Source organism: Mya arenaria, chromosome 12, assembly GCF_026914265.1.
Source record: "Mya arenaria isolate MELC-2E11 chromosome 12, ASM2691426v1".
NCBI classification, from domain to species: Eukaryota; Metazoa; Mollusca; class Bivalvia; order Myida; family Myidae; genus Mya; species Mya arenaria.
The window spans coordinates 63,361,330-63,377,069 of NC_069133.1; the positions used below are offsets into that span (position 1 = coordinate 63,361,330).

Here is a 15,740-nt window from a genome sequence, read left to right on the forward strand (position 1 = left end):
CTCTTTAATAAGCTTACAGAGTTTTTCAAAATGTATACCTGAATCAGGTCTTATTTGCATTACTTGTTTAAATTTAATAATATTTGGATGTCTAATATATTTATTATCAAGACAACTTTTTCTTTTACCAACAAATTCTTGACATTCCAACAAATAATGATATTCATCTCCTATGCTATTATCGTTACAAAATAAACATTTTCTATCGTTGTATTCTACATTATTCCAGCTTCCAATTTCCACAGGTAATTTGTTATTTCTAGTTCTAAATTTTATCATATATCGAAAGAGTTTATAAGGTGTCTGTACAAGATAATTTTCAAATTCAAATTCAAACTTTTCTTTATACAATCTATAATTTATACATTTTCTTGAAGTATTTATAGTAGAAAACCATTCATTAATAAAGAGGTCGGACAATTTTTGATATGAGATGTCATCAACAATATCTAACTTCTAATTACCATAACATAATTCAAATTTATCACGCCCCGCTTTGGAATTGCCAAATATTACAACTTTGGTTTTGGACCCCACAACAAGCAATATTCATTCATAGCATAGAGAGCATTCTGTAAATCAGACTGGTTTTCAGCTAATACAACTGTGTCATCAGCATATAACAGTAAAATAATCTTAAATACACTTCAACATCACAATTGCTTAAACAATCAAACAAAGCCTTTGACAAAGGGGATAATATTTCAAATTCACTAACCATAAATAGTGTTAAATCATTAAGAAACAGAAAAAAGTACTGGTGACAAGTTTTCACCTTGGCGTACATCAGCATGACTGAGATTGGAGTACCTTTTAAATACAGATGTGCAAGTGAAACCCGTGCACAAAAACTAAAAATTCAAAGTATATGGTTCTACAGTTAACTACAGTTAATACAATTTAAACCTGATGGAAGGTTTATTTTAATTATTTTTATTATTATTATTTATTTTTATTATTATTATTCATATAGATTTATCCATATTTTATAGCCATACATTTGAAAGTTTGCCGAGCGGGTATGTTAATTCTTATAGTTGTGTGCAGCCTGTCGGAGACATAGTAAAAAACAATCAAGATGGCTGACATAAAAGCATTAGAGCATCCAACACTGAAGGTTTTATTGTCTTTTTTTGTTTCTTTTACTCACTTTACTGTTGCCATTTGATAGTTGTTTTAGTTACCTTTTATATTTTTATAACAAAACTGTTGAGAAAAGGTTTTCCTCTGGCTTTTCACTATGTCTTCTTTACATTTAGGGGGCGTCTCAAACTATTTTTGACCTTTCAAAACGATAAATACACAAAAAATAAAATAAAATACACAATTATAATATTAATCATATACACACTGCATGGACGGCATTTCTCTACAACCTTTTATTATTGTGCTCACTAGGATTTGCATGACAAGTCCAAATCTAGCCGAAATTGACATGTGTTCTAAAATGTATTGTGACTATACAGTAGTAAGCTTTAAGATTAGATTTATTTAAGGTCGACAAGGCATTAGGTAATATATTTGTTAATACCTAAAGAATTTCAATAAAGAAAGCAGACCATTTATTGGATTCCTATTACATATATTTATTAATGCAACACATGTATTGATTTTTTGTTTATGACTGCATGAAGTAAAAAAAATACCATGGAAACAAGCTACATGTATATGTCAATGTTCTTTTATGTAGCTATTTGGACAAACTTAAAACACTATTATTTCATGAACATATGCTGTTGTAAAGTTAAAAAAATGCCTTCAAGTCACCAGTGGTGAATCAAAATGACCATTTATTGAAAGAATATGTTCTATAAATTTAGAAAAGTATATATTATCCTTGGATGAAAAGTGGGCGAAGCATTTGATTCACATATCTCTGATTTGAGCATATTGGTTTTGCAATTTCTATAAAATACAGATGATTGAAAACAATGGGTTTTTTTATCACAATTCACGACACTTTTTTAAAAGTGAATTGAACAAACATATTTCTTAGCTGACATAATAGACTAATGTTGTACTTCGCTTTAGTATTTCGTCCGCAAAAATAGATGCACATTCACACAGTGATGTAATTACTTCTTGCCTTGTTATGTACATAACCAGTAGAAATCAGATGCACTGTACTGTAGTTACGATGCATAAGCAAATTCTGTTTATTTGGTATGATCTGGGTTTTTCTTTCTTGGCAATGCTTTTGATATATTATAATTGATTTTTTTCATGGATTTGGCACATTCTATTACATGTATATATCGGGACTTATTTGTTTATTGTATAAACTATATATTGATTAGTCACATTGGTTAAAAGTTTTTGTATAAAATCCACTTATTTACACTTCACGACTTAAATATCTCACGTGTCTTTCACAGTCTTTTAGTTTCAACTGTTAAAATCTAATGTATTTGCACACTCATTTGCATATATTTGAATATATGCGTGTAAAGGTAGGTTGACTACAGACTCAAGAATGCCGTTCTTGGTGTCAACAACAGTTACTCTATTGCTGAACACATATTGTCTTAATAATGTTTTAAACCATCTTTAAGAAGTTTTGAATTATGCCCTCATTTTGTATCATCAGCCCTGCTATCAAACAAGTAGAAACAGACATAATCCATTTTATTACAGAATTTGTAAACTTAAATCATGTACGCCCTAGTTCTTCTGTACTCTAGAGTTTGGAGTCCTATTTGTTTATTTTGTTTGACATAGTTTTGAAAACTCAAGACATTCGTGGCCAAGGTCTAGCCATGCTATAAAACTCAAGACAATCGTGTCCCAAGTTTGGCCACACTGGTAATTTAAGTATACAGCATATTTTTGCTCTAAATGGAAAGAAAAATATGTTATCTAGGCATGACTTTTTTTTAATAAGTGCAAATTAAACACCTTTTATTAGATAGTGTCAACACAGTGCAATTTGTTCTGGCTACCATGCAACTATCTGGTGTGTATTTTTTTAGTAAAATAATAACATTTTAAAAAAGTTATTAATTATTGAATTTACATTTATAGAAATTAAGAGTTAGGTTCAAACAACAACATTTCACTTGCACATGAATGTTCTAGCTAGTGATTAGTTGCCTTTCAAATTGAGGAAAATTTGCAGACTTATAGAAATACAAAAGCATGCCATATAAAAGATAATATTGCCCTTGATCCAAGTATCAGAATTGATATTGTGCAGATCTTGTCAAGGTTTTGTAGAGAAACACTTTTTCAGCTTTTTTGTATGGCCTGCAAAAAATGGTAGACAAACAGGAATTTCTTTTATCAGCATGGTATGCGTGGTATGCACATTGGCCATGGTTAGTTAATGATTCATATTGGAGGGGTCAATAGGTCAAAGGTCAAGGTTATGATGAACAGTAACTGGTGCTTGAATGATCAAAACGTTTTAAGTGACTTGGTGTTATTGATATGTACCGTACATTGGTCATGGTCAGTAGATGGGTTGATACCACAATGGTCATGGTCAGTAGATGGGTGGATACCACAATGGTCATGGTCAGTAGATGGGTGGATACCACAATGGTCAACGGCATGATGACCTTTACTAGATAAATCATGGGTGCTCCCAGCAGGCAATCACATCTACGGAATTCTAGTTTATTTCTCCTGTTTTTGAAAAAAAAATCAAAATTATTGAGAATTTTATTTTAGGGGAAATTGACACCTTTGCTTTGAGCATCAAAGTATTTCAAAAGCAGTGATTTCACAAATTTGTTTGCACTGTTATCAAATGTCAACTATTTAAACTATAACTTGTAAACTTCAGGTACCGTATGAGCTATTGAACAAGAAGTTCAGATGTGCACAGAAGTCGATCGACCGTGAAGTGTCAAAGGTGCAAGTTGTGGGGAGTGAGCTACAGACCTGCCTTCAGAAGCCCGATATCACAATAGGGGAGGTCACCCTGGCTCTTGATTCCATGGTGGAAAAACTTAAAATGCTGAAGAGGAAGGTAGGAGGGTTGTTTTTGTTTAAATTTTAATTTTGATTGCAAGTTTGCAACCAAATATTTCACATAAAAAAGAAAGAAGTGTTTTTCCTTTGAGAAAACGTCATTTCTTCCATACAAAATTAGTTTGGGGTCCATTTTTTTGATAGAATAAATAAATAAAAAAAAAATACAAAAAAATACAGAAATTGAAATTACTTTTGCTTTTGGGGGAAAAAGTTTTTAGCAATGGTGATGGGTCCGAACTTTGGCCTCAATGAGCTACATTGCTTAAATACCATTGCACATATTTTCAAGTGAATGTATACCTTTTTAACAAGGCTGATGAGAGTATTAGTGAAGAACTGGAGACAGCTCGTATGATCAAACGGCGGGTTGACCATTTGAAAGAGGCAGAACACCTTCATGAAAATACACGCCCACTCTGGCAGAAGAAACGACTGGACAGAATGTTAGTGGAGTACTTTCTGAGGGCGGGATATTACAGCACAGCATTGAAACTGGCACAGCATTCCGATATTGAGGTTTGTTAGAGGGAATATCAATTCAATAGACGATTTGTAATAGGCCACGGGCCCAAGATGAACAAATTATCTATAATATATATAATATACATGTGACAGATACTAAACATACAAAAAGAATTGTTAAATTCTGTATGAAGCTAACTCATTTTCCTGAAATATTTTTCACTAGAACACTTTTTTAAAAAAGGAGTAAATTTTTCTATTTCTCATTTATAATTTCTATCCGTGTCCTCAGTTAAGTTTTGCATTAAGGTGAATTCCACATAAAGACCAATGTCCCTCCACCTAATGATCTGCATTTGTTTCAACAAACTATGGAATAATTAGAGTTTTAAATCATGCTTTATTTGTGAGAGTGAAACATGACTTGCATCACAAAAGTAAAATATTGTTTGTCAGTATCACACTTGTCTGCACATGATTGTCTCCATTTTCAGGACCTTACAAATATTGATTTGTTCATGAATTCAAAAGCTGTCGAGGAATCCCTCATCAATCATGAGACGGCCCCTTGTCTGGCTTGGTGCTATGAGAATAAATCAAAACTAAGGAAACTGAAGGTTTGTCTCTTGTAACAGTTACAGGCAGGAATTCTGCACTGATTATCTGTCTGCGTTTACTTATAAAAGGATGGAACCTTTTCCCTCTAGACTGAGTCACTGTCTGCTAAGATGCAATTAAATTATTTAAAGTACCAGGTTTCTATATGTACTAGCTAAAAACAATTTTACAAAATAATGCATCATAGTTGGAAACATATTTCATTACATTAAAGGGACTAGACACCAGTTGAAACAATTGCAAGAAGAGAAGAAAATTGTCAAAAACTTATATTAAATTGATGTTGTTGTGAACAACGGATTGAATCTAAATTACTGATGAATCACATTGCTAACAACACGTATCTTTCACAGTTTTTGTGTATTTTTCCAATATCAAATTTTCTTGGTTTTTCTACCATGTCAATCCCAGTTAATTTAAAATTAGCTTTTGAATAAGTATCTGTACTTTTCACATGACATTCACATGCTTAATATACACACTTTAAACTGGATAACCATTATGCTCTATTTATAAACGGGTAAACTCAGTTGAGACAGTGACAAAATATTATTTTAATCATGTTAAATGATGTATTATTGGCCTCATACTAGGTAGTTTTCACAATTCTAGGCTTGTTTTGTGGAAATAATTTATTTGCCAATTTTGGGATCATCTGGTGTCTAGCTCCTTTAAAGTCATTTCCTATGTTAATCAGTGAAAAGTTATGATACACATGCTGGTAGTGAATGCAAATTTTAACATCTTATAAGATACATGTCCAACCTAATAAAGTGAAAATATAATTTTAATAAAGTGTAATTATAAAAAACATGCTGTAATTGTTTTTTTACAGAGCAGTCTTGAGTTCAAACTGAGGCAACAGGAGTTTATAGAGATGATTCGCAGCAACTGCAGGCTTGATGCTGTCAGGTATTACTTAAAGGTTCATCCCCTCCCACACACACGCACTACAAATGCATGTACTATGACCTTGTTTAAATGCACAAGATTCAAGGCCTAATAATCACTTGTCGGGAGACAAACAAATGACAAGACAACATGTCTTAGACAAGTACTCATCTATCAATTTGAGCAAACTCTAATTATCAAAATGAACCCACAAAACTCCAATGTTCAGTGTTTTCCATGCATACACCAGCGATGAGCCAAAATAATGGACAATATTGCATATCAAAGCCTAATGTTTTCACCTGTATTTGTAGACATGCGAGGAAGTACTTTAGTTCTCAACTGGACGAACAACAGTTGGCCGAGACACAAATCGTTATGGGGCTTCTGGCATTCTCACCTGACACAAACATACCCTCTTATAAGGTAATATTTACATGTTAGTAAATTTGATCTCTGTCAGCAGGAAGGAAAAACATTTTGCCCTTAAAAATTAATACCATTCTATAACCTCCTATAGAAAACAACAAAATCAATTCGTTTCAATGGTATTATTTTGGAAGTCTCAGTGAAGCACTTTGGGAAACCGATTAACACAGGTAGCATAAACTTACAAAATGAGCAAAGTATGTCTAGTTAACAAAGTGCTTGCAAAAGATGGAGCTTACAGACGTGGTTGACTGGCCGAGGAAAAACTGAGATAAAACCCTCCTTCTGGGGAAAACTCTGCCCGTTTGTCATCCCGATTTACAGGATTTGTCTCATACCACTAGATGTCGGGCTTCATCACCCGTAAGCTCCTTAACAATTAGGTATTAATTACATATCATTTATATGATTCATGTACACACACTATATCAAGTTCTACAAGTGTCAATTACAATGCTATGTAAACAAGTGAGAACATATAGATCATTCATATGATATTGAATAATAACAGAAAACTTTCACCATAAACATTTGCTTGTAAAATTTTACAATCAATTGTATGGATGTGAGGGTATCGGCTTCCCAGCGCTGAATGCCTTTACATTCTTATGCGCATTAAATACTCGTGCCTATGAACGTCTCGTGCATATAAAACGCCACCTTGCGGTTATTCAATTACAAACAAGGGAAAATAATTTTCTTCTAATCCGTTTCACTCAAACTCAGAAAATAATTTTATACACACTTAATTACCTATATGACATATATATTTAACATTTCATTTAAGTTGCATTGAACAACATTGTTTTAAAAAATATCCAAATTTTTTTCGAATGAAAGCTTTAAATAACATCAAGGTCCTGTAATTTTGACCATGATTTGTAATCAACTTCTGTCAGTTATGAGAACCTCAAGCGACATCAGCTCATCAATGCCTTAGTGCATAGGGAAATGTATAGTGCATAGGGAAGACATAAAACAAAATTCAAACAATAACATTCTCTGATTCATTTTCAGGACTTACTAATCCAGAGCGCTGGCACAACTTGGTACGTCAGTTCCGTTTTGAGAATTTCAAACTACACCAACTCAACAATGCCTCTGTGTTCACCGTCACGCTACAGGCTGGACTCTCTGCCCTGAAAACACCGTATCCTTGTTCTTCTGATTTACATGCATATTTTTCATCCTTTTCTTTGCTTTCAAAGTCAGAGTTCACAAACTGCGTTTTTTATATTGATCTAGGGCGGATTGATCTAGCATCAGCAGTTTGTAAGAATATAATTTTTAGTATTTTGTGTTCTCTAATAAAGACAAGTACATACATCTGAATGAAACTTGGTAAGGACGTTGAAAGCACAACATCCAGTCCCCATTGCATTTTGGACCACTTTTAATCCCTGAGCATCTGTTAGCAATGTACCTAGTTAAATATCTATTAGTATGAGTCATACTTCATATTGGATCTGTCTGGAGTCGCCACATATTATATATATATGTCGGATTCTTTTATCACATCCTGTTGCTAACAAAACCTACCTTTTAACCTGTGCTGCTAATCACCAAAATTTACCAAACATACCAATGAAAGAACTAAAACAATGTTATATTACATATGCGAAATACACATGTAGAGGTTGTATTAAACTGGAAAGCAACTGGAAATGAGGTTTAGGATATTATACGAATAGTTATATGACCTTGACCCATGTTCCCCAGCTATTGTTATAAAGGTGAAGCTGGAAGTCGGAATGCTGATTGCCCTGTGTGTAGTAGGAGCCTGAACAGGTGAGAATTATAAATCGAGAAAAAAAGCTGTGAAAACCAGCTAAGGCACGTCATGGTGTTTGACACCTTCTTTTATGTTATCACTCACCAGTGAGTTGTTTGCTGGTGGAATTTCGTCATGGAATCATAATGGATTATGGGAAAGATTTGCCAGTGAGTGTGGTTCAACATGGTGTCATTGTCAGGGTGATTCTGATTGTGTTACCATCATCTAGGAAGTATCCGCCATATATCTGGACAGCCATTAGATTCACCCAATCTTCCATTGTAGATGTGAATGTTCACCAGGCCCTAATTTCTCGAAACTTCCTAAGCTTAACAGGCTTAAGTCGCTTATTTTAATTAGCTAAAATACATACTTAATTGAATTTTGATAAATGTAGAATGGTTTATTGTTATTATCATACAAATTATTCCTTTAAAATTTTGAAAAATTCTTAAAGAAAATAATATAACACATATTAGAACAACAAAAATAGTGACCTTGGCTTAATCCTGTTAAAAGGGGCATAAGAAGTTGGAGAAATTGGGGCCAAATGTTTACTTGTACCTTTTCTTCCCCAGACTTGGCCAACATCTGCCGTACGCTCACTGTGCCAACTCCAAGCTCATCTGCCATATTTCGGGCCAAGCGCTGAATGAACATAACCCACCAATGATGATGCCAAATGGCTTCGTATACGGATGTAATGTAAGTAGAACATATTACAGTTAGTTGTTGATTAAGAAATTTTGACCATAAAGAAAATATGATAGTATTTTTAATTTTTATGGTCATTCTGACGTAAGGAATTTTCAAAACCTCAGGACTTTTCTCTGCCTTCAGGCCTATAACAGTGATTCCTGAGTCCTATCACAGTGATTCCCAAGTCCTTTAAAAATTATTCCAGAGTCCTATAACAGTGAATCCAGAGTCCTGTAAAAGTGATTCCCCGAGTCCTAAAAAGGGATTCCAGAGTCTTATAACAGTGATTCCCAAGTCCTATCACAGTGATTCCTGAGTCCTATCACAGTGATTCTAGAGTCCTATAACAGTGATTCCTTTGTCATATAACAGTGATTCTTTAGTCCTATAACAGTGATTCCCAAGTCCTATAACAGTGATTCCCAAGTCATATCACAGTGATTCCTGAGTCCTATAACAATTGATTCCTGAGTCATACAGCAGTGATTCTGTAGTCCTATAACAGTGATTATGGAGTCCGATAACAGTGATTCAAGAGTCCTATAACAGTGATTCAAGAGTCCTATAACAGTGATTCCTGAGTCCTATAACAGTGATTCCCAAGTCCTATAACAGTGATTCCCAAGTCATATCACAGTGATTCCTGAGTCCTATAACAATTGATTCCTGAGTCATACAGCAGTGATTCTGTAGTCCTATAACAGTAACAGTGATTCAAGAGTCCTATAACAGTGATTCAAGAGTCCTATAACAGTGATTCCTGAGTCCTATAACAGTGATTCCTGAGTCCTATAACAGTGATTCTGGAGTCCTATAACAGTGATTTGAGAGTCCTGTAACATTGATTCCTAGGTCCTATAACAGTGATTCCAGAGTCCTATAACAGTGATTCCAGAGTTCTAGAACAGTGATTCCAGAGTACTATAACAGTGATTCCAGAGTCCTATAACAGTGATTCCAGAGTCCTATAACAGTGATTCCAGAGTCCTATAACAGTGATTCCTTAGTCCTAAAACAGTGATTCCTGTGTCATTGATTCATGTTTCCCTTAATACCCATTATTCATATTCAACTTTGCCTTGGACTGCTTCCTGAGGACCCATACTTCTCTCCAAAAATGAATCAGTGCCTGTTATACTAGAATGTGATAGGTGCAGAATAGATTCATCCATAGCTTAATCAAGGAATCAGTCATGCGGAAGAGAGAGATAATCAAAATCTATTGAATATGTTTGAGGTAATCCTATCAAAAACTCATTTTATTTGATGCAGATGCATAATTTTTTACAGCATTCCTTTACACAAACTGAGTCATAATCTTACTTGCTTGGTTTCTGAATTTTATATCTTAATTCTCCTTAACAGGCCCTTGAAGAAATGGCTGCACTGAATGAAGGCCAGGTTACATGCCCTCGGAGCAAGGAGACCCACCATATCGAGAAGTGTGAGAAGGTCTATGTCATGTGAACTCAACAATACAGCCACCACTACTGTACATCTTGGCTCTGGAGTATTTGGCTTGGACTATTGATTTGGCTTGGACTATTGTATCCAGTTGGTTTTTGAAGGATTTTAATATTTGCCAAGCTTTACAAATAAACTGAGTTCAGCATAGATCTACTGTTCCACGTTAAAGTACTTTTAATTCCCTTGCGGATACATGCTATGATTTAATTTTCTGGTTTATACAAAGTTTTCATTGCATTGCATGGCCTATCCAAAATATTGAAAAAACAACATAATTTGAAAGCCAATGAAATATTGGTTGTGAGATATGACTTCTATTAATGTAAAGGTCATTTGTTCGATGAAACAGTTCAATTTGAATTGCACATCTAGCTTTAGAAGTCTAAAGTATGTGCTTATATCATATACTTGTTCCTGAAATGTACATAGATTGACATTGTACATGGAGAACACATTGAGGAGCATTCTATTGAATAACTGACACAGCAATTAACTGCGGTATTATTATGTTAAGAGTTGCTGGTGGAAGTTGATCCTACATGTATGTTATGGATATTTGTTTGCTGCAAATTTGTGCCATAACATTTTAATACTACATGTAATAAATAGGGGACACAAATTATGCTCATGTGAATGGTTTAGTTAAACAGAATGAGTTTGGTTCATGTTGGAATCAAGATATTGTGTCAATTCTTTGAGTTTTGATTTTTGCATTTGTTCACACATCAAACGTTGGTCAAGTACAGATATATGCTAACAAAAGCAGGTTCAATGTAATACATGTACAAGTGGATTAAAAGATTGGGGCTATTTTTTATTATTATTATGAACAAACAGCACAGTAATTGACTAATACTTACTTTTTTCTGATATATTGATACATTTAGGCAAAAAAATCATCCCATTTTTAATATTGCTGCCAATGCTTCAGCATTAGGTGTTTTTTTGTTATATTTTCAAATAATTCAAAACAAAAGAAACCTTACTTTTGCACTCGAAATAAAAATATTTACCTATGTCTGACCTTATTAGACACAAGAGGGTCCCTTTAGTTCTAACTGTTTTTTTGGAAGCTCATGGTAGACATATTCCACACCATTTTTATTTCTGCATGTAAGTGACACTTTTCAACTGCACATCTCCAATGCCGTCATGTGTTCATTACTGAAAAACCTCAAACTCATCAATGTGAAGTTGCATGTGATATCTTCAATGTAAAGTTGCATGTGATATTTTCAATGTGAAGGTACATGTGATATCTTCAGTGCGAAGTTACATGTGATATCTTCAGTGCGAAGTTACATGTGATATCTTAAGGAATTCGGTTTTTGTCAAAGGATCCAATGTTTTTGTGTGTTTGCTTTTTTTTTTCGTGGCAATTAAAACCTTGCTTTATGGTGTAAATTATTTGTTTATCAGTTTCCATGGAGAGGACTCTTGTTATTTTTTTGTAAATAATATCAGACCCCACCAACATTGGTCATTTTACATTGTGTTGAGATTGTTATATATTGAATTCAGTATTACCCACTCAAGTTCAGAACTTTTATTTACAAAATATTGTATTGCTGAACTGAAACATGTACAATTATACTTTCAAATTTATTTCAAAAAATCTACCGTACTACAGGCAAATGAGGCACAATATTTTGAGAAATTAAAATTTTACTGATTTAGCTGTTATTTGCTCATAATACTTTTTTTACAATTTTAAAAGAAAAGTTTCATTGCAGATACAGCCAACATGGCACTAGACTTGACATAGCTTTCAATTTTTGTCATTTTTTGGTTGTTGACCATTCCACAATTATTCATGATTTGCAAAGCCATGGTGAAATTTACTCATTACTGATACTTTTTTGTAGGATTAAGTATATTATAAAGTTTTTTTTTTATTAATGACAAAATAGAATCTCCAATATCAGCAAAATAAAGACTAATTACAGCAATCAGCAGTATTTGGCACTCAGCCCCACTATGCACTTATTTTTCTTCTAAATCACTTTATGTTCCAAAGTTTAAGAAAAAAACTTTTAAAGTATGGAACTTATTTCTATATTATATATATATATATATATATATATATATATATATGCAGATTGCCCAACCAATGTTGTTGCTTTTAAATTTAAAGCTGAACTCTCACAGATTGACCGTTTTGACAACTTATTTAATTTCTGTCTTGGAATGAAGCAATCTTTGTGTAAATATCTTGGAACCAGTGATATCAGACTCGCGGCAAAATATCAGAATGAAGTTTTTAATATTCCTGTTTGAAAATTGAAGTTTTGTGGCCAAAAAGCATTACTAATGCCATTAGAAAAATGATTTTTCTTCGGCATAAAATATACATTTCGGATGTAAATATGAAAAACTGCCAACTGATCCTTTGTCAGCAGTCTACACTGGTAATCAGACATTTATGCAAAAATTGTCCAATTCAAAGACAATGAATTAATAAGTCTTCAAAATGGTCAGGCCTAAAATAAAAAAATGTTTGGTTAGGGTTACATCCTTTTCAAAAATAGGTAGGGTAGGTAGGCATTTTATTTTTCTTTATTTATTTTTTTTATTAGGCTTTATATAAGAATATCATTTTCATCATTGGAGAATGGTGTTAAAGTTATCTTCTGTATAAGCATTTAAGTTTTAAACTACATATTGAAAAGCAATTAAAAAAAAAAACCAAATTTTTTTTATTTTTTTTTAGTTTTTCATTTTTTTTTTCAAACTGACTATAAAAACGGTAGGGTCGGCGCCTATTCCGTAGGTAGGGTCGGGTAACCCGAACCAAATGTATTTTTTTTTAGCTCTAAAAAAATATTTGGCCCTGTTTTGTTTTGATTCTTGTTGTTCGATGCTCATTTATAACCTTAATTGCTCTTGATCAATCTGTGAAATTGAGCCCTTGTTCTACATGTAGTTACATGGTAGTTAATATATATTGATTTTTTGTTTCAATTTGAAACGCTATTAAGGGCCAATTGCGTTTTCCAGTGCTTCAAACTTTCATTGTGATAAGTCAAGAATCTACTGATAAATCATGTATTGAGCATGCAATTTCTGTGGCGATATGAATACCAACACGAATGTACATGTATTATCTCTATGATTTTTGCAGAACCATATGGCAAATAAACATTCATTTATATTTAGCTTGTCTTTTTTATGATGGAAATGAGTTCCAGTATAATATTCATTTCTTTTTACTGGCTGAGATGACTACTCATGAACAAGGTGGATGTCCCTGGCAGAGGTGGCTGACCCCGGTAGAGGTATCTGTCCCTGGCAGAGGTGGCTGACCCCGGTAGAGGTATCTGTCCCTGGCAGAGGTGGCTGACTTCTGCTGTCCCTGGCCTAGGTGGCTGACTTCAGTAGAGGTATCTGTCGCTGGCCTATGTGGCTGACTTCAGTAGAGGTATCTGTCCCTGGCCTAGGTGGCTGACTTCAGTAGAGGTATCTGTCCCTGGCCTAGGTGGCTGACTGGTAGAGGTATCTGTCCCTGGCCTAGGTGGCTGACTGGTAGAGGTATCTGTCCCTGGCCTAGGTGGGTGACTTTGGTAGTGGTATCTGTCCCTGGCCTAGGTGGCTGACTGGTAGAGGTATCTGTCCCTGGCCTAAGTGGCTGACTTTGGTAGAAGTATCTGTCCCTGGCCTAGGTGGCTGACTGGTAGAGGTATCTGTCCCTGGCATAGGTGGCTGACTGGTAGAGGTATCTGTCCCTGGCATAGGTGGCTGACCCCGGTAGAGGTATCTGTCCCTGGCATAGGTGGCTGACTGGTAGAGGTATCTGTCCCTGGCCTAAGTGGCTGACCCCGGTAGAGGTATCTGTCCCTGGCCTAGGTGGCTGACTTTGGTAGAGGTATCTGTCCCTGGCCTAGGTGGCTGACTTTGGTAGAGGTATCTGTCCCTGGCCTAGGTGGCTGACTTTGGTAGAGGTATCTGTCCCTGGCCTAGGTGGCTGACTTGGTAGAGGTATCTGTCCCTGGCCTAGGTGGCTGACCCCGGTAGAGGTATCTGTCCCTGGCATAGGTGGCTGACTGGTAGAGGTATCTGTCCCTGGCCTAGGTGGCTGACTTTGGTAGAGGTATCTGTCCCTGGCCTAAGTGGCTGACCCCGGTAGAGGTATCTGTCCCTGGCATAGGTGGCTGACTTTGGTAGAGGTATCTGTCCCTGGCCTAGGTGGCTGACCATGTTATCTATGATATTCTTATATAAACAGCAAGATTGATAACTCTGGCTATATTAATGTCAAGTTAAGCCAGTTGCCCAACAATACTGCCGTGAAGGCCCACCCATATACCATATGCTATGGTCCATACCTATTTCTAAAACAACAAGCCTTCAAAAAATCTTAAACAAAATACATGATAAATGAAAACACAGGGGCTGTTTTAAAATTTTAATTTCATCTTCATAAAATGGCAGACTTCATAAAATAATAAAATACACTTAACTAGTAAATGTCAAAAACATAAAAGTTACAATACACCTGAAAATATTGCTAAATAATATATTTACCATCAACCAAACACTTATAACATGGTGTGAACCATTGAACTTTAAAACATCACCTCCAAGTAACTACCATAAACTAATATATTACATTTATACAAAATATCCCACATTTTTCTTCAATTTTGTACAATATGAAATTGTTATTGAAAAGTCTCGATAATCAAATCTGGCAACAGCTCAAAACATGGCAACTGATAAAACCTATTAAAACTCCTTTTGACTAAAACATCCAATTATTTTGGGATAAAACACGTAACCCTCCATATCACTTATCTGTGTTTGATGATTACAGTGAATAACTTTAAAAACCCCAAACACAGGTAGATTTATGGTTCTTGTGATCTTAATATGATGTTTGACGTGAATACCGGAAGAATCATTTTAATTAAACTACCTAATAAAGGCTCCAAACAAATAATAAGTAAGTTAAGGTGGAACGCGACTATGAATTTTTTTTCGAGTTACTGTCTGAAAATTGGTATACGAATAGAAGAGCATATGCCCAATTAGGCACTGTTTTTACATTTTCAATATTCGGAACAGTTTTGAAACTATGACTCCCAAAATATACCACTGACGTCAATTTCGAGACGTCTCTCATATTTTTGCGTTCCAGCTACAATAACCGATAGTTTCACCAATTCTTCGTTTACAGCTAAGAAATTTAAACCTCAAGTGCGTCTTGTGAAAACGTTCACGCACATATATTTTTCGTCTCTTGTTTACGTTATTTATTTAAAATTCGTCTTTAACGTCATTTTTTGCGGGAAAAACGGCGTCGTGTTTCGCTGAAAAGTGCGCCTTTCTTTAATTCTTGAAAAAACTGCTCGTTTAATTTTTGATTTTTTTAAATACATGTATTCAATGTTTTATTACAAATCGCCTGATATCAAAAAAAGGGTACCTC

General features: G+C 34.6%; 1 pseudogene; it reads left to right on the forward strand.

Moving 5' to 3' along the window:
- Positions 1-1,052: 1,052 nt before the first annotated feature.
- Positions 1,053-13,466, forward strand: LOC128212116 (E3 ubiquitin-protein transferase MAEA-like; annotated as a pseudogene).
- Positions 13,467-15,740: the final 2,274 nt, after the last annotated feature.